Source organism: Lacerta agilis, chromosome W (assembly GCF_009819535.1).
Source record: "Lacerta agilis isolate rLacAgi1 chromosome W, rLacAgi1.pri, whole genome shotgun sequence".
Classification (NCBI taxonomy): Eukaryota; Metazoa; Chordata; class Lepidosauria; order Squamata; family Lacertidae; genus Lacerta; species Lacerta agilis.
The window spans coordinates 248,780-268,268 of record NC_046330.1 but is presented as its reverse complement, the minus strand read 5'-3'; the positions used below and the strand labels follow the sequence as shown (position 1 = coordinate 268,268).

At 44.6% G+C, this 19,489-nt stretch overlaps 1 protein-coding gene across 11 annotated transcripts in view; it reads right to left on the bottom strand.

Moving 5' to 3' along the window:
- The window catches only part of LOC117039784 (zinc finger protein 711-like), a 63,665-nt gene that overhangs the window by 27,817 nt on the left and 16,359 nt on the right, over window positions 1-19,489 (bottom strand). The window contains exon 1 of one of the 11 annotated variants that reach the window (XM_033136977.1): window positions 18,629-18,929. The exons of the other annotated variants lie outside the window; for them this stretch is intronic. The gene's annotated coding sequence lies outside the window, so the exon portion shown is untranslated. Of the gene's footprint in view, window positions 1-18,628; window positions 18,930-19,489 lie in introns of those variants that run through there. 11 annotated transcript variants of the gene reach the window in all.

The following is a 19,489-nucleotide window of genomic DNA, read 5'->3' as shown; positions in this document are numbered from 1 at the left end:
CTTCCACTTCCTTCTCCCTCCCACTTCCACCAATGCAAACACATCTCATTTGTCATGGGCAAGATGTGTGGCTGCAACAGTGTTAGTGTGTAGGGTGCTGTTTCTTCATGTAAGTATTGCTGTGAAAGGAGGTACTGTATTTTGATGTATACAAGAGTACTCCATGTAATCTTCAGGTATTTTTAGCTGCTGTTTACCATTCCTTTCGCAGTTGCTGTTTTCAGTTGCTTCTCCTTGTAAAGATCAATTGGGATCAGACATAATTTTTCATTTGCCTTTGTTCAGATGTTCTAACGCTGTTTTATTTCTGATAAGTGATTTTATTTTGTAGTTGGGAACATAGGTAAAATTAGTCTGCATCTGTATCAGTCAAGTATCTTGGCTACAGATTTATTCTATCACCACAAGACCACACAATACCTATGTTTTTGATATGTGTGCTGGTCCAAGGGTAATCCAAGAGGCGAGGTCCAGGTCCGGTCCAAAGTCTAAGGAGTCAACGAAGGGTCAGTCCGATGAAGCTGAGGCAGGGTGCAGGACAGGAAACTAGGCAAGGTCAGGAACAGGAACGCAAGCAGCAATGTTGCTCCCGCAACCTGGGGCGGGGTCTGACCACCTTTTATCTCTGACAAAGTAATGGCCAGTCCCAATCCCCCGATGACTCACCACCCTGCCTTGCCTGAAGGCGAGCACTCCTCCTGAGAGTACTCAGGTCTCTCCTCCTCTCAGCCCTGAGTCTCGCAGCTCGGGAGACGCCGGAGGACCACTGGACCCAGGGGCCGCCTCAGCCTCTCCTGACCCAGCCGGTAGTGAACCAGCTGTTGGCAATGAGGTATACTCAGCACCTGGAGCCAGGACAAGCTCAGCCCCCTGACTCGGCCCAGCTGTGCTTGTTGCAGGGGAGCCTGAGCAGACAGGCTCTTCAGGATCAGGCCCCAGACTAGGTTCAGCTGGTGTCTGTGGCAGAGGATCCGGTGCGGACTGAGCTTCTTCCGGTTCCGAGTCCAAGTCTGAGCCTGAGTCCCAGGCCATCACACCATCCCCCCTCCCAAGCCCCCCCCCGGCCGAGGGTCTGGCCCTGGCTTGTCAGGGTAAGCAGCGTGGAAGGCCCAGAGGCAGTTGGGTGCATGGACGTTACCCGCCGGTTCCCAAGAGCAGTCGATGAGATACTGAAGCTTCCCCCTGCAGTACCGGGAATAGAGGATATGCTCTACCTCATATTTTGGCACCCCCTACACCAACACCGGCTGTGGTCTTGGACGGTGTGGGTGAAACTCATCCGGTGAACCTTGAGCGTGTGATGGTGAACGGGCCGGCAAACCGAGCATTCAGCTTTCGTGAGGGGTGCAGGTGCCGGGTGGAGAGCCACACCCAATCGCCGACATGGAGTTCTGGCCCCTCCTGATGGTGGTGGTCAGCCTGGGCCTTATACGTGTCCTTGGCCTGGCACAGTTACTCTGTCAGAAGCTGCTGCTGGGATTAGACCTCTTGCAGCCAGTCTGTCACTGCGGGAACTGCGGATGCCGGCAGCACGCTTGGGAACAACTGCGGGTGGTACCCATAGTGGGCCTGGAACGAGGTCTGGTGGATGGAAGCGTGCACTGCGTTGTTGTACGCCAACTCGGCCAACACCAGGTGGTCGACCCAATCGTCCTGGTGGAAGCTGCAGTAGCACCGGAGATACTGCTTTAACACCACGTTTGCCCGTTTCGTCTGTCCATCGGTCTGCGGATGGTAGGCCAAAGATAAGACAGATCTCCGTCCCGAGAGCCTGATGTAGAGCGTGCCAGAAGCGGGAGGTGAACTGGGCACCATGGTCGGAGACCAAGCGTTCCGGTAGGCCATGTAAGCAGAAGATGTGTTGCAGGTATAGTCGCACAGTCTCCTCGGCTGAGGGTACAGACGGGGACGGGTCGCTGTGCACCATCTTAGTGAAGTGGTCCGTGAATACCAGGAGGCAGGTACACTGACGAGACGGGGGTAGGTCCACCATGAAATCCAAGGAAACCGTGTGTCACGGATGAGGCTGGACTGGCAGTGGCTGTAGCAGCCCCACAGGTCTCCCGGTTGATCCCTTGGCTCGCCGGCAGACGTCGCAACCCCCAATGTACCGTGCCATGTTGGCTTTCAAGCAGGGCCACCAGAATTCCCGGCTGACTAGGTGGGTGGTCCAATACCTCCCGAAGTGGCCAGATGCCGCGGCGGCGTGTGACATCCGGAGCACCTCGGCCCGCAAAGGCCCCGGTGGGATGTACAACCGACCACAGTGCATCAGCAGACCCTGGTGCACAACCAGTTCTGGGTATTGAGGGCACAATCCACTGGCCAATTCCTGAATATGTTCCTGAGCCCATGTGTCAACCCGTTGCTGCTTCCGTACCCCGTTCAGCAGCGACTCAGTCTCCTGAATGGCCAGGAATGCTGCTGGTGAGACTATCGTTGTTGGGGCCACCTGCTGCACCATCTCCGCAACATCCTCTGGTTTCCGGAACAGCGTATCCGCCTCCTGATTTTGGGAGCTAGGGATTTAGTGGATCCAGAACTGCAACCGGGAGAAGAACAGCGCCCACCGGATCTGCCACTGGTTCAGCTTACAGGTGGTCTGGAGGTACTCCAAGTTCCGGTGTTTGGTCCTTACTTCCACCAGGTGTCGTGCACCTTCAAGGTGATGACGCTAAACCTCGAAAGCCACCTTAATGGCCAGCAGTTCCTGCTCCCACACAGTGTAGTTGCGCGCCACTGGTAGGAGCTGGCGAGAATAGAAGGTGCAGGGTAACAGTGGTGCGTCAGGACTGTGCTGCTGGGACAAGATGGCACCAAGAGCCTTACTAGAAGCGTCGGTCTCAACCACAAAAGGACGAGAGGGATCAGGATGCTGCAGAATCAGTGCCTTCTGGAAGCAGGCCTTCAACCCCTGAAACACCACCTCGGCCTCTGTGTCCCAGGCGAAGGGCGTCTTCGGGTTCAGCAGGCGGGTTAATGGGATAGTACAATGGGCATAGCCTGTAATAAATGACCGGTAATAATTTGTGAACCTGAGGAACGCTGCAGGTCCTTGCGATTCCGAGGGGCCACCCACTCTCAGACAGTGGGCACCTTCCCAGGGTCCATCTGTACCCTGTCGGGGGAGTGCCGGTGTCCGAGGAAGTCCACTGACTGCTGATGAAACTCATACTTGATGAGCTTTGCGTACAGGCGGTGCTCCCGCAAGCGCTGCAGCATGGACCGGACATGTCCCTTGTGGTGAGCTGGGTTGCTAGAGTCGATCAGGATGTCGTCAAGGTACACCACCGCATACTTATCTAGCAAGTCCTGGAACACGTGGTTGATGTACCGTTGGAACACGGCGGGTGCGTTGCACAACCCGAATGGCATGACCAAATACTCGAACTGCCCATAACTAGTCCTGAATGCAGTCTTCCATTCGTCCCCGGCACGAATCCAGATCAGGTTATAGGCCCCCCGGAGGTCCAGCTTGGTAAACATCCTTGCCCCCTGCACCCGTTCCAGCAGCTCCGTAATGAGGGGCAAGGGATACCGGTCTGGGATGGGGATCTTATTTAGGTCCCGGTAATCGTGACGGAGACAAAGCTCCCTGCACTGGGCAGCACTGGCGCAGCGGTGGGTGAAGCAGAGGACCGAATGAACCCGGGCTCCAGGTTCTTACTAAGGAAGTCCTGCAGGGCTTCGCACTCTGGTTCTGTCAGGGAGTACAGACGACTTACCGGTAGAGGAGCCCCGGGCTGCAGGTCAATACCACAATCGAAGGGCCTATGGGGAGGAAGCCAATCTGCCCTTTTCTTCGAAAATATCCTGGTAGTCTTGGTAGATGGTCAGAAGTGCCAGGGTAGCCTCCCCCATGGGGGCAGCCGCCATCACTTTAGGCCCAACATGTGGACATGGGTCCGGGAAGCTCACCATCTGGCGGATCCAGTCGATCTGTACATTGTACAGCTCCAGCCAGTCCATTCCCAGCACCAAGGGAAACCGGGGCATCGTGGCAATGTCCAGAGTTCGAGTCTCATGGTGCTGCTGGAAGCACAGGACCAAGGGCTGGGTCTCCTGGGTAACAGCGCCTGAGCGCAGCAGCCGACCGTCGACTGCCTCCACCTGCATGAGGTCTGCTTTAGGCTGGAGTGGTACTTGGTGTTGGGCGGCAAAGGTGGAGTCCATGTATGAGTGGGTAGCCCCTGAGTCTACCAAGGCATGGGTGAGGATCCAAGATCCGCCCGGGGGAGAGAATACGTACTGGAACAATAAGGTGGCGTAGTTCAACCAGTGTAGGCCCACTAGGCAGTGTTTGCGTTCCCCAGTAGCTTGGGCCTACAGCTACTGGGGTCGTTGGTTTCCCTGCGGTGAGTGCTTTTTTGGGACAGGCCTGGGTGTAGTGTCCACTCCCCCCGCAGTAGAGACAGGTTCCCCTCCCGACGCAGTCTTTTCTGCAAGGGAGAGGCGAGGCTGCGCTGCCCCAAACTGCATCAGCTCCTCCGTCGACTCTGCTGCTGCCGGGGACCCGCAGGGGAAGGCTGGAGCTGGGAACATGAGGCACCCACAGCCACGGGCCTGGCGATGGTCCTCCAAACGGTCGTCTATCTGCAGGCTCCGTTGAATGAGGGTATCCAATGTGGCAGGGCGATCTAACGTGGCCAATTGGTCCAGTACCTCGTCCGAGAGCTCCTCAAGAAACTGGTCCCGAAGCACGGAGTCGTTCCAGGACAGGTCCTGAGCCAACAGCCGGAACTCCGTGGAGCAGGTGGCCACTGTGGACTTGCCCTGTCTCAACCGCCAGATCGCCCGATTGGCTTGACTACTTCTGAGGGTTGGCAAACGCTGTTTCCACGTGATTGCAAAACCTGGTATAGTCTGTCAAAAGGGGCGACCACCCATCAAATTTCTCTGGCAGGGCCACCGGGTACTTGCCAGGAGTTGGAGCATTGGCACCAGGAGCCTGTAAGGAGTCCAAACGATGTTGTAGCGACGTGACAGTATCGTTTAGCTGCTAGATGGCATTGGCCATGGTTTGGTTGTCCTGAGCCAATGCCACTAGCGCAGCCACCTGGTCAGCCATGGCTTCTGGTTTATGCTGAACGCACCCCAGAAATGGGGGAGTGTGGGTGCGGTGGGAGCAAACTGTGTTGGTCCAAGGGTAATCCAAGAGGTGAGGTCCAGGTCCAGTCCAAAGTCCAAGGAATCAACAAGGGGTCAGTCTGATGAAGCTGAGGCAGGGTGCAGGACAGGAAGCTAGGCAAGGACAGGAACACAGGCAGGATCTGGCGAGCAGCAATGTTGCTCCCGCAACCTGGGATGGGGTCTGACCACCTTTGATCTCTGATGAGGTAACAGCCGGTCCCAATCCCCCGATGACTTACCACCCTGCCTTGCCTGAAGGCGAGCACTCCTCCTGCAAGTACTCAGGTCTCTCCTCCTCTCAGCCCAGTCTCTGCAGCTCGGGAGACGCCGGAGGGTTACTGGACCCAGGGGCCGCCTGAGCCTCTCCTGACCCAGCCGGTAGCGGACCAGCTGTCGGCAATGAGGTATTCTCAGCACCTGGAGCCAGGACAGGCTCAGGCCCCTGACTCGGCCCAGCTGGTGCTTGTTGCAAGGGGATCTGAGCAGACTGAGGCTCTTCAGGATCAGGCCCCAGACTAGGTTCAGCTGATGTCCGCGGCAGAGGATCCGGTGCGGACTGAGCTTCTTCCGGTTCCGAGTCCAAGCCTGAGCCCGAGTCCCAGGCCATCACAATGTGTATGACTACACTTTTCAATGAAAGTATGGGTCCATGTAAGTTGCAGAAGCATTTTGAAACTTCTCATAAAGACAAGAAGGATAAACCGCTAGCATATTTTTGAGTGTTGAAAGATAAATTTGAAACTAGACCTACATTGAAGAAAATGTTTGTTCAGAAATCTGTTTTAAATGACAAAAGGTTTAATTGCATCTTATGATATATTCAAATTGACAGCCGCACACTATAGGGCAATCAAATCCATCCCTTTGAGCAATACATCAGTGTCGAGGCATATTGACAAAATGGCAGAAGATGTTGAAAACCAACTAGTCTCGTAGTTAAAAGTTCAGAAGTTTGCTTTGCAAATTGATGAATCGTGTTTACCAGATAACACAGCAATACTTATGTTAGATATTTGCATGACAGAGTGTCTGTTTCGACAGCTTTGTGAGGAAAATGACAAAGACTTCACATGCTTATTATTGCATACAGAAGTCTGTTGGCTGTCGTTTTGTTGCTTTGTGGGACTAAGTTGTGACATTTTTCAGAGGCAAGAAAATATGACCTCTGTTAAATGTGATATATTTTACCTGTTTGATGTCTTTAAAAAGCTCAGTTTGTTGAACAAACAACTACAGGGCAGGAATTGTGACCTCTCTCTCTCTTTTGCATATAAATTTTTATTAAATAATTTTGTTTTACAAAGAAAAAGATCTTGATCCAACCATTGACAAATAAAATTACAAAATGAAATTACATACAATATTGTTTTGTTTGTATTTTGATCTCACATTTCTTAATTAGTCCCGTGTCGCATGGAGTGAAGAAAATACAATAAGAAAAAAAGAAAAAAAACTTCGCTTATTTCTCAAATCTGACTTCCTGTCAAATCCCTTTGCATCTACTTTTCTTAATGTTGAATGTTTTCAAAACAGTAGACCTTCGTACATATACTCTCCAATACATTCTTAGAATGTTATACCTCCATAATTTTTCCCAACTCTTTAACCTTCCTTTATCACGCAAAAGCTGGCATGGTAGCAAAATCATTATTATATTTTTGCACATATCTCCTATATATATCCCATTTCCCCCACAAATTTTTGCTTGGTATCTCCTCTAAGATTGTTAGTTAAAAGGGCCATCTCAACAAATTCTTGTAGTTTACTTTGCCAGTCTGAAATTTTTGGTACTTCCTGATCTTTCCAGCCTTTTGCCACTAGTATTCGAGCCGCTGCAGTTGCATACAGGAAAACTTCTCTTAATTTGTTTGGTATTTCTTTATCTACTATACTTAGTAGAAATGTCTCTGGTCTTAGTAGAAATGTCTCTGGAATTGTGACCTTTTTCAAGCAAGGAGATTATTACAGGGTTTCTTGGAAAAGTCAAGCTGTATACCACCAATTGGATGTCGAGAATTTGCAGTTTTCCTCTTTGGCAGCAGTTAGTGATGAATTGAAAGATGATGAAATAATTATGTATGTGAATCATTTGAAGCAGCTTTATAATGATAAGGAAGTTTGTTTGCATGATCTACTGGACATGGATATTTCGGCCTGGGTAGTTGAAGCACAGAGTGACATAGCAGCCAAAGTAACTTTCAGTCAAGAAAACACCATTTTGGGATAAAGAGTACAATATCTTAAAAGTTTGCATACCTTTGGGATAAAGCAAAATTGTTTTTCATGTCATTTCCTACTCTGTAGTTGGAAGAATGAGGTTTCAGTTGTGTGAATTATTTACTCAGCCTAACATGGATTCGCCTTAACATAATGGACAGAGGTGATCTTCAGTTATCCCTCACAGCAATAGAACCGGATGAAAAAAAGCTTGTTTGTGGTCATCAAGCACAAGGGTCACATTGATCGAGAAATACGTTTTTTATGTAATTGTATTTTGTATAAATTATAAAACATGTTCTATGTACAAACAAAACATTTAAATAGCTACCTTTCAACCAGTAGGACAGGGGGCCCACAGGAAGGTAACAAAGTCGGAAGGGGGCCATGGTCGGGAAAAGGTTGAGAAACACTGGGCTACATTATGCCTTTTAGAGATCCCCTCCAATATATGCAGGTAGGAAGGATAGTGCCACCACTGCAGAAAAATTATAGTTAATAACTCCTTAATTAGGGCTGCCATATTTTGAAGAGCAAAAAAAGAGGACACATTTGCTGACTTCTACTTTTAACTACAAATTGCAATTTTAAAAACTCTCTGTGTGTGTGTAATATACAAATATATATCCACGCACACACATACCCCTCTATCTTCCACACCTTTCTGATGCTCCCTCAGTCACAAACAACAAGAATTAACTAGCAGACCACTGGATCAGATGATCTTTCACCTTTGCCACATGCAAGAGAATAAAAAAAAATAGAATAGACGCATGATTTCAACCAAAGAGAAAAAGACACCACAAAAATCAGGAGAGGTATATTATCGCCACGCTATCATGCAGAACGAAAGCAGGGAATAATGTAGGGGTTCTGGGTCGTGTAAACTGCGCGATAGGGGTGGAAAAGGGGGGGAGGAAAAGAAGGAAGGAGGGGGAAAATTGGGAGTCCAATCCGGAGGGAACCACTGCCTCAGCCTTGCTCATCTTCCCTTCCCTCCACTGGGTCTCCAACGCAGCCACCGCCAGCCTCTCACTGCCTTGCTTCGTCTACTCTCAGTGGCTACTGCCATGGTGCTGCTCAACCCCTTCTCCAGGGCCTCATGTGACCTGCCACAATTTGATACATTAAACACAGTGTCTGGCTTCCTGGAGGGGCCCTGAAGCAGACTGCTTGCTCGGGGCCCATGGCCGTACTTAGGAACTGAGTCACTAGAGTACCTGCACCCTGCTGGAGGGGAGCCAGCCATTGCCAAGCTTCCCAAGAGGGAACCAGAGTTTTCTCTTGTAGGGGCAACTTCATGGTTGCCATATTTAATTTGGGTGCTGCCTTTCTCTTCTTTTTTTAAAAAAAACACAGACATTTTTGCAAATTCTAAAAATCCCCTCGGACTGAAATTTTACCCCTGAAATAGCGGTAGTGTCTGGGAAAATCTGGACATATGGAAACCCTACCTTAACTACTCACTTAGCAGAGAGCCTGAACCTGGATTAGAACAATAATGTTTTCTTCTTCTGTAATAGCCCTTTTTCTTTGAAATGTAAAGCATATATTTTTATTTTAAAATTTAATTACACAGATCTGCATAATGTTAACTATAGCCTACCTACGTTGCAGAGGGATAAAAAGGTAACAACAAGTCTATGGACAGTATCAGTGCTAAAAAGCAATGTTTAAATGCTTGTGGATGGAAAATCTAAGAATTTCAGACTATTCATAAACAGCATAGCAGTTACTAAACGCATAAACAGTGAAGCAATTACTCAATGCAGCAGTCAGAAGATGTGTACTAATTTTGTCAGAACAAAAAGATGACAAGCAAATGACAACTTGGCATACAGCAGAAGTGCATTGACCTACTGAATATTTCTTTTGTTTCCTTCTTTCAAGATTCTGGTTGAAAAATCCTATTTGATGCATAACAGCCCACTTCGGCAAACTCTCATGCATTGGCTTAATTTTAGTCACCAAAAACAATTCTGGGAGGGCAAGAAGAAGGATCTTTACAAACAATAAAGATATAAATGTATACCATAAGACAAAGAATGTGTTTCAAGGTTCTAGAAATGCTAAATGCACAGGACAAAGTAAAAACAAAATTACAAAAACTTAACTTATTCTTATATAGTGATAACAGAGGCTATTCATACATCATTTTGGTATGTCACTAATAAAGAAATGTAACCAAGTTAACAGGAAGTACCATACAAGCTTTGATTTGCTTTTTATACTTTTCATTTATCTTGTTTAAGATAAGAAACAGAAATGCTAATGTCATGAACACGCCTGCCCAAAGTAGAGAAGTACAGCATGAGTTAGCATGCAGTCAGCAACGAAGAGGCTTGCATTTCTCCCAGACAGCTGCAAGCAGTCCGCTGTCAACTCCTCCCCTCCTTCTTGACAATGCCCACTCAGCACAGTCTTTAGAAAGGTAGATGGTTGTGCAGGGCCATTCCAGGGGTTGTTCTGGTTCTGCACAATTTTGCTTAGATGTGTGATAGCCAGGAACATAACCCTCAAGTAAGAGATCTACCTGTATCTGTTCTCCTACTGCACCCAGCCTGTGTAAGCTTCAGTGCACAAGCATTGCATGAGATGAGATGTTAAGTCACTAAGTTGATGGTAGTATTGGGATTCTGTTTAACAAAGGGTTAACAATCCACAGGATATGTGTTCTTACGCTGGGTGTGACGCCTCTATTTATGAGCTCTCTGTCTTTGTGCGTTTGTTGGGAGTGGGAGTTGGTTTTGAGTTAGAGTGAGGTGGAGTTATTTTTGCTTTTGACCGTGTGAAGAGAAGTAGCAATGCAGCTAGCTTCTCCTGGTCAAGATTTTGTTTTGCTTGAATAAAGCTTCTTAGAAATAGAAGAAGCAGTGTCCTGCAATTTATTGTGACAAATACACACAGACTGCCACAATTCTTGCTGTGACTATACTCTGCTGAAGTGGCCGAAGACACACAGAAGAAGAGTGCTGGGCGCCATAAATCGCGAAGCTTGACCGTAAATCTGGTTAGTTACAGCTCTAACCAACGCAACTCCACGGGTCATTAAGTTTATGGCCCTCATTCCTTCATAGATAGTAACTCAAGTATTTCAGTGGTCAAGTGTAATTATATTCTCCACCATTTCTTGCCCACTTATCCTATCTATCATAGTAGTGCTTATTTTAACATAACTGCATGTTATGTTAAAGAGGAACCCCAGGAAAGATAAAAATAGTACCCTCAGGTAAAATATTTGTAACAGTATTATTGTAGCACATAAAAGTGCATGAGGTATATCTTACCTTTTTTATATATATAAAAAACTCATGTTAAAAATTGTTCAGTCTCTTGTCTGAAAGGCAGCATTTTAAATTAAGTGATATAATAATGAACTAGTATCCTAAAATCATCATCCAGGATTCAGAGGTGTATACCACACAACAAAATTAAAACTTGAATAGACAAGTTTGAATCCAGTGACAAAATGTGTGCAATGCATAGGGTATTTTAATTGAATATAGTAATTGCACCTTCTATCTAGAATGTAGTTTAATATCAAATCTAGGCCTGGGCGAAATGAGGGCCAGAGCACGGTGGAGGCTTCACCAGGCGGTATACCACGAGTAAAACCACCACTGCTCCCGAGTCCCTCCGCTCCCAGCGCCTGGCAGGAGGAACAAGAGCCCCCGGCCTGGGCTTGAGATTGGGTGGATAGGTGAAGGATGCTTGAAATCGGGGTGGTGGTGGGTGGGTGGAGGATCATGGAGCATCAGGCAGGGGGTGAAGGATGCTTGAAATTGGGGGGTTGATGGGTGAAGGAACATAGAGAATCAGGCGGGGGGTGAAGGAGCGGTGAATTTGAGCGGGAGCACACCAGAGCCCAGAGGAGAAATCTGCTCCTCCGGAAATAGGCTGCCCTGAGGGGAAGGGACTGTAGCACTGGGGAGGTTAGTGAGGGATGCAAACCAGGGAAACAGTGCTTGTCCTTACCCTCTCCCAGCTTGCTGTGTGTGTCTGTTGCATCCCTTCCTTTTCAACATTGCAATGTATAGTCGTATCGCAAATCTTTGGCTGGTGATACATTGCGATGTTGAAAAGCTGACATCACCCAGCCCTAATACAATCTATATTAGTAATATTTAAATGTGTAACTGTAAGGTGTAGTTTAGACAATACTTGCTGTCTAGAGTTCATACAGTAGGTAGTGGTGCTAAAATTTCTTTTCCATATATACTGCTTTAAAATGTGGAATACTTGCATGGATTTAGTCTGATGTAACCAAAGGAGACATTTAGGCTACACACCTACACATGCTTACCTGGGAGTAAGCCCCAATGTATGCAGTGGAACTTACTTCTGAGTGGACTTGGTCACTATTACCCTGTTAAGCTCTACTGAAATCAGTTGCATAGCAAAAAAAAACCCCAACTCTTTTTCAGCAGCTATCACAGCCAATCAGAAAATAACATACTCTTTCTGAAGTAGTTATTGAGGTTCCAAGTTATTCCATTTTATTAAGGTGTTTATATACTGCTTTTTAAGTAGACCTCATAAAGTGGTTTACAAAACAGTTATCACTGCAGAGTATTTTTTTACACCTTATGTTTACAGGAACATGTCTGAAAATACATAGGAAAGAATGCTGGAAATATTGGAAATAAAAAGTCAAATAAAAATGTGACAAATGTGTTTGGGTTTTTTCAACTGTTGTAATTTCAAAGCAAAAATATTTCAAGGGAAGCTACATTTGTGTGTTTATGTGTGTGTAATAATTTAAACAACACTATAGAAACACACTGTAGCTTGATTTCTATGTTAATTACTTGTATTAGTTGCATACAATGTACACACTTTGCACACTTCAGATTTTTCATTCAACCCATACTTTCCATTGGATAAAATATAACTAGATGTAATACTCTTCCAATAACAGGCAAATACAAGGAAACATGGTAAATATCAGAATTATATACATTTGAAGTAAATAAAGAAATTTCAGTTTCATGCATTATTAATCCCACAACTCTCATCACCAAAATTATCATTAAGGAACCTAAGAGCCTGCTGGATTAAGGCCAATGGCCCATTTAGTCCCACATCCTATTGTCACAGTGGCCAACCAGATGCCTGTGGGAAGCCAGGGAGCAGGATTTGAGCACCAAAGCACCCTTCCCTCATATGGTTTGAGATTGGGTGGAGAGCAAGTTCCATATTTTATGCACTGTGCGAACATACTTTCTTTTCTCTGTTATGAATCATGTAACATTTAGCTTGATTGGATGCTCACAGATTCTAGTGTTATGTAAGGGAGAAAAACTTTTCTCTAGCCACTCTCTGCATGCCATACATACTTTTATAAACTTCTATCATGTCACTTCGTACTTGCCTTTTCTTTAAACTAAAAAGTCCCAAACACTGCAGATTTTTTTCATAGATGAGTCACTCCATCCCCTTGATCATTTTGGTGGCCCTTTTCTGAACCTTTTCAAACTCTACAATATCCTTTTTGAGGTGAAGTGAACAGAACTGTATATACACTGTTCCAAATGCAGTTGCACCATAGATTTATATAAAAACATTATGATATTGGCGTTTATAATTATTTTCTATCAATGCCTAGCATGGAATTTGCCTTTTTCGTGGCTGCTACACACTGAGTTGACATCTTCATTCAGCTATCTATTACAGTTCATCAATGCTAGTTGAGACCCCATGAGTGTATATGTAAAATTAATACTTTTCCCCCAACATGCACCATTTTACTGCCCATTCACTTGGGAGCTCAACACACTCTCATTCTATTTTAATGGCCCTGAATGATTTTGTATCATAAGCAAACTTGGCCACTTCCCTGCTCACCCCTAACTCTAGATAGTTTAAGAACAAGTTAAAAAGCACAAGTTGTAATACCAGTCCTTGAAGGACTCAACTGTCTACATCTTTACAGTTGGAGAACTGTACATTTATTCCTACCCTTTGCTTCCTAAAACATAACCAATTCCTGATCCACAAGAGGACATTTCCTCTAATTCCCTGACTGCTACGCTTACTCAGGAGTCTTTATAAATAAATAAAAATGAAAAATTGTCCAGTAGCACCTTAGAGACCAGCAAAGGTGCTACTGGACAATTCATTTTTTAATTTATTTCGACTACGTCAGACCAACACAGCTACCTACATGAATCTAGAATCGGGAGTCTTTAGTGAGGTACTTTGTCAAAAGCTTTTTGAAAGTCCAAGTACACTATGTCAACTGGATCACCTCTATCTATATGCTTGTTGACACTCTCCGGTCATTCCATGTCAAGTGATCCAGGGACTTTTACTGTACCATTTTATATTGGAGTCATTCCATATCAAGTGATTCGGCTTTTTACCTCATGTCATCCAATTCTCTTAATATTTTGTACACTTGTTGAATGATCAAAACAAAGTTCAAATCTAAAATTTTAATGTTTTATCTTACCCCATAGGCTTTAATATATGGCACACGATTGACTAACTTTAAATTTTAAAGATACATAATTTGAAATTTTTGAAAGTGATTAAAATAATAATATTAACCATTTCCAAAGAAATGTATTATTTCTAGTCAGGCTTTTCCTTTTAAAATGTGTTCCAAAGTGGAGTGATAGCTTGCAGTTACATGATGGAATTAACACTTTGAAATAATTCCTGTTAATACTTCATTTCTTGAACATTACAACAAAATACATATTAAAAAAATCTGAAAAAATAACCCACATCAAATGGGTCTAAAACTTTTATTCTTCCATTATTTATACTTTACAACAAATGCTTTTCAAGAGCATTTGGAAGACATTAACCTATCTTAAATGCATCCCAACTAGATGGGTCAACAAATGATTCTAGTGACCAATTTTACTGAAAAAATTACAGCAACACATTTTTTTTTCTTTTGCAGCAAGTCTTTAGTGAAAATATATTAGTACATGTCAGATTCACAGTAACAATTTAGTAAAATAGTTAACTTGTGTATTCCCACCAATATGACAATAAAATAACGGGAGTACAACGATGCCAACTGATCAACACCAGAGCTGAAGTAAGACTGTCTCAACTCATCACTGAGCCCTGGACAACAAGCCAAAGCTTGTCCATACAGATCAAAGTCAGTCACTGATGGTTCAAACAAGCTGAAACTGTTTTGGAACACATTTTTAAAAGAAAAGCCTATCTTTTCAGATACCCTTTAATTGAATAACTTTTTGAAGAAATGCCTGAAGTAACTGATATTATGGTTTGAAGTCTTCTTTATTCTGTTACTATTTTAATCCAAGATGACTCATTTATCCTAAATAGAACCCAATAAGGCCAACATGTACAGCTGCAATTGAAATGATTCAACCCCCATGGCAAATCAGGCTTATCATCAGAATTCACAGACTTCCAGCTGTTTGCAATGAGCAAATCAAACACAAGCAATTGAAATAGCTCCACACAACAGATGCTTCAAGTGGTTTCCCCAAATGCAGCTGAAATTGCAACTTATACTGGCTTCTCCAATCTCACTATTATTCAACTCCCCTGGATATAATCCCTCACAACAGCATAAATACAACAGGTGTTGTCTCAAGCACACCTGATGCAACGAATCAAGGGCTTCATTAGTTGCACCAGGTGTGCTTGAGCTGCAACACATGAAATACCTGAGCTGGCTAGGGGGTTGCGGTGTCAAATTTGGATGCATGTTAGAAATATGGCTAAGTCAAGAGAATGGCTCAAGAAGGTAAGAGCAAAGAACATCACCCATCACAAACAAGGAGCAGGATACAAGAACACAGCAAAGGCACTGAATGTTCCTAGAGACACCGTTGGAAGCATAGTTCCCAAGTTCAAAGTTACGGTGGTTACACTACCTGGATGGGGCAAAAAAAGGAAGCAAACTGCAGCAGCAACCAGATTTCTGAGAAGGCAGGCTGGGAAAAACCCTTGAGTGACTGCAAAAGAGCTGCAGCAAGACTTGGTGGCAGCAGGCACTGAGGTTTCAGTGAGCACAGTAGGGCACGTACTAAACGAAGGTATCCATCAATGTTTGAAACTCCCATTGTTCTAGACGGGGGTGGCTAACTCCCAAGAAACTGTGATCTGCTCACAGTTAAAAACTGTTTAGGGGGGTTCAGGTCAAGTTGTTGAGCTTTCTTTAGGGAGGAGGAAAGCCCTGTTTTTGGGGGGTGGGGTGCATGGCAAAAAAAATGTCGAGCTTTTTTTAGGGGAGCCAGTGATCTATCAGTGATCTACCACAGACGTCCAGTGATCTACCGGTAGATCATAATCTACCTGTTGGACATCCTTTTTCTAGACGCATTTCGCGAGGGAATTTTAATTACAGCGAGTAGTTTCTGAGCTCTGGGTGCAGTACAGCACCTAAGATTTCAGATTAAATCTGCAAGGTGGAAGGAAAGGAGGAACTTTTTCTGCCTCCCCACTTCCAGCTACTTTCTGAAGACTGGAGAAGAGACCCTCTTAAGAATATTAGGGGGGTGGGTAGACAATGTGATTCATTTTCAGCCTTGTATTCTCGTTATAAAAAAGCATGTCTAGACATTCCGTTGTTGCACCCATAACCTAAGGTTTAAGGTGCCATTTAGTTCCTAGCTTTCATATGTTTCTAACATTGGTTTCCATGCCAGAACTCCACTAATGACCCAAAAGAAGGAAGCTGCCTTTCCTCTAATCGCTTCTTTGATTGCTCATTAACCATGCTGGTGTCTCCTGGGCCCTCATGGTACCTTGCCTGAACTGCCCTATAAACGCCAATTGAGTTTCTAATACTGTGTTTTTCAACAACTCACAAGCGTTTTGGAGTGATTTGACTCTGCTGACTTTGGCTTTCAGCTTCCTTTTTACCAGTTTCCTCCTTTAATGGAAGTATCCTATTTTGAAATCAAATGTGAGCATGTTGGAATTTTTTTGCAACTGGCCATTTACATGCTTACTTAATTTAGTAGCACTATGGCCACTGCTCCAAATTGGCTCAATACTTACATCCTGGGCACCATTCAAGATTAAGTGCAGATTTGCTCCCCCCCCCCAAAGTTCATTCCAACACCAACTCTTCTAGGCAGTCATTTAGAGTACAGTGGTATCTCGGGTTACAGACACTTCAGATTACAGACTCTGCTAACCCAGAAATAGAACCTCGGGTTAAGAACTTTGCTTCAGGATGAGAACAGAAATGGCGCGACGGCGCAGCAGCAGTGGGAGGCCCCATTGGCTAAAGTGGTACCTCATGTTAATAACAGTTTCAGGTTAAGAACGGACCTCCGGAACCAATTAAGTTATTAACCAGAGATACCACTGTATCTAGAAAGTTTACCTGATTTTTGGATAGTTGTGGGCCTATTACTTTCTGGTCTGGTCCACACAGTAAGTCCAGAGAAAAAACTGAACAAATTACTGCAAATGCAAATTATCAATATTATATTGTTGCTTTCAGCGCAAAGTAGTATAGTATCCCAATCAAGGGAAGTAATAGTACCACTCTAGTCTGCCTTGGTCAGACCACACCTGTAATACTGTGTCCATTTCTGGGCACCACAATCTAAGTAGGGTATTGACCATCTGGAATGTGCGACCAAGATGATAAAGTGTCTGGAAGCCAAGCCTTGAAGGAGTTAGGTATATTTAGTCTGGCAAAAAGGAGACAGAGGTGAGATCTGATAGCCATCTTCAAATATCTCAAGGGCTGTCACATGGAGGATGCCACTGCTCCAGAGGCAAGGACCCAAACCAATGGATTCAAGTTACAAGAAAGGAGATTCTGACTTTCTGACAGTAAGAGTTGCTCAACAGTGGAACAGACTCCCTTGTGAGGTGGTGGACTCTCCTTCCTTGGAGTTTTTAAAGCAGAGGTTGGATGGCCATCTGTCATGTATGATCTAGTAGAGATTCCTGCATTGGAGTTTGGACTAGATGACCCTCAGGGTCCTTTCCAACTCTACAATTCTATGAATTGTGGAGAGATTATTTAGAAGATAAATGCTGCAGAAATGCCTGTTTGCCAAAGATCAAGAAAGACTATTTGCCACCTCTAACTTACCAAACTGCAAACATGCGCTGGATTATGGAGAAAGCTAGAGAGTTCCAGAAAAACATCTACTTCCGCTTCATTGACTACGCAAAAGCATTTGACTGTGTTGCCCACAGCAAACAGTGGCAAGTTCTTAAAGAAATGGGAGTGTCTGATCACCTCATCTGTCTCCTGAGAAATCTCTATGTGGGACAAGAATCTACAGTTAGAACTGGATATGCAACAACTGATTGATTCAAAATTGGGAAAGGAGTACGACAAGGCTGTTTATTGTCTCCCTGCTTATTTAACTTACATGCAGAATTCATCATGCAAAAGGCTGGACTGGATGAATCCCAAGCCGGAATTAAGATTGCCAGAAGAAATATCAACAACCTCAGACATGCTGATGACACAACCTTGATGGCAGAAAGTGAGGAGGAATTAAAGGACCTTTTAATGAGGGTGAAAGAGGAGAGCGCAAAATATGGTCTGAAGCTCAACATCAAAAAAACTAAGATCATGGTCACTGGTCCCATCACCTCCTGGCAAATAGAAGGGGAAGAAATGGAGGCAGTGAGAGATTTTACTTTCTTGGGTTCCATGATCACTGCAGATGGTGACAGCAGTCACAAAATTAAGACACCTGCTTCTTGGGAGAAAAGCAATGACAAACCTAGACGGCATCTTAAAAAGCAGAGACATCACCTTGCCAACAAAGGTCCGTATAGTTAAAGCTATGGTTTTCCCAGTAGTAATGTATGGAAGTGAGAGCTGGATCATAAAGAAGGCTGATCACCAAAGAATTGATGCTTTTGAATGTGCTGGAGGAGACTCTTGACATAGCTGTCAACTTTTCCCTTTTCTTGTGAGGAATCCTATTCGGAATAAGTGAATTTCCCTTAAAAATAAGGGGAAAGTTGACAGCTAAGACTCTTGAGAGTCCCATGGACTGCAAGAAGATCAAACCGATCCATTCTTAAGCAAATCAGCCCCGAGTGCTCACTGGAAGGACAGATCCTGAAGTTGAGGCTCCAAGACTTTGGCCACCTCATGAGAAGAGAAGACTCCCTGATGTTGGGAAAGATGGAGGGCACAAGGAGAAGGGGATGACAGAGGATGAGATGGTTGGACAGTGTTCTCGAAGCTACCAACATAAGCCTGACCAAACTGCGGGAGGCAGTGGAAGACAGGAGTGCCTGGCGTGCTCTGGTCCATGGGGTCATGAAGAGTCGGACACGACTAAATGACAAAGCAACTTACCTTTCTTAGCTGTTTCCAGGTGTGAGATGTTCAGATTCACTGTAGATTGCCAGCTCCCAGTTCATGTGATGTCATAGCATGTACTATGCTGGTGATATCACACCCATCCTAGAAGCCATTGAGATATGTGCCATAGTTCTACAGCTGTGCTATTTTTTTGGGGGGGAACCCCTCTTCCCTAGTATCTATCTCATAGGAAACAATAAAAGAATGAATTCATAACTTTTGCAAAATAAGCAATGCCATTTTACAGGCCAGGTAACCTCTGGCCAACATGCCAGATGTGGATGGTGTATTATGACTCTCAGAATAATTTCTGAACATGTGATCTGCAGCAGGAGCAACAATGTTCTACACATTGCTAGTTACAAACTCCACTACCCTTCAAGACTGTCACAATGATATCAATGGGGTGGTGGAATTCTACTAGAATTAAGGCAGACTTGCTAGGGGAAATGGAATAGCACCAAGAAAAAGTTGCCCAATATATTGCTTATATTGTAATAAGCATGAGAACGGGTCCTGATATTACTAGATTTTTCTGATTTTATTATACAATTTTAATGTTTGCATTTCTGTATACCGCTTATCAATTTTAAATATTAAGCAGTTAGAAATGCTGTTAAACAAAATAAATAATAAATTTTGGAAGGTGGTGGTGGTGGTGGAATATTACCTTACCCCTAAAAGACAGCTCCAGTTTGGTTCTGTAGTGGGTAGTATAGGATCATCAGTAATGTACATGCCGTGCCATCATAAGGATCAAGAGCTAGCAATCCACTGTGGGTGTTTGAACATCACAAACCTGAAAAACAAAAACAAAAGGAATTTTATGTTATTTGTGTCAAGTCTCTTACAGCA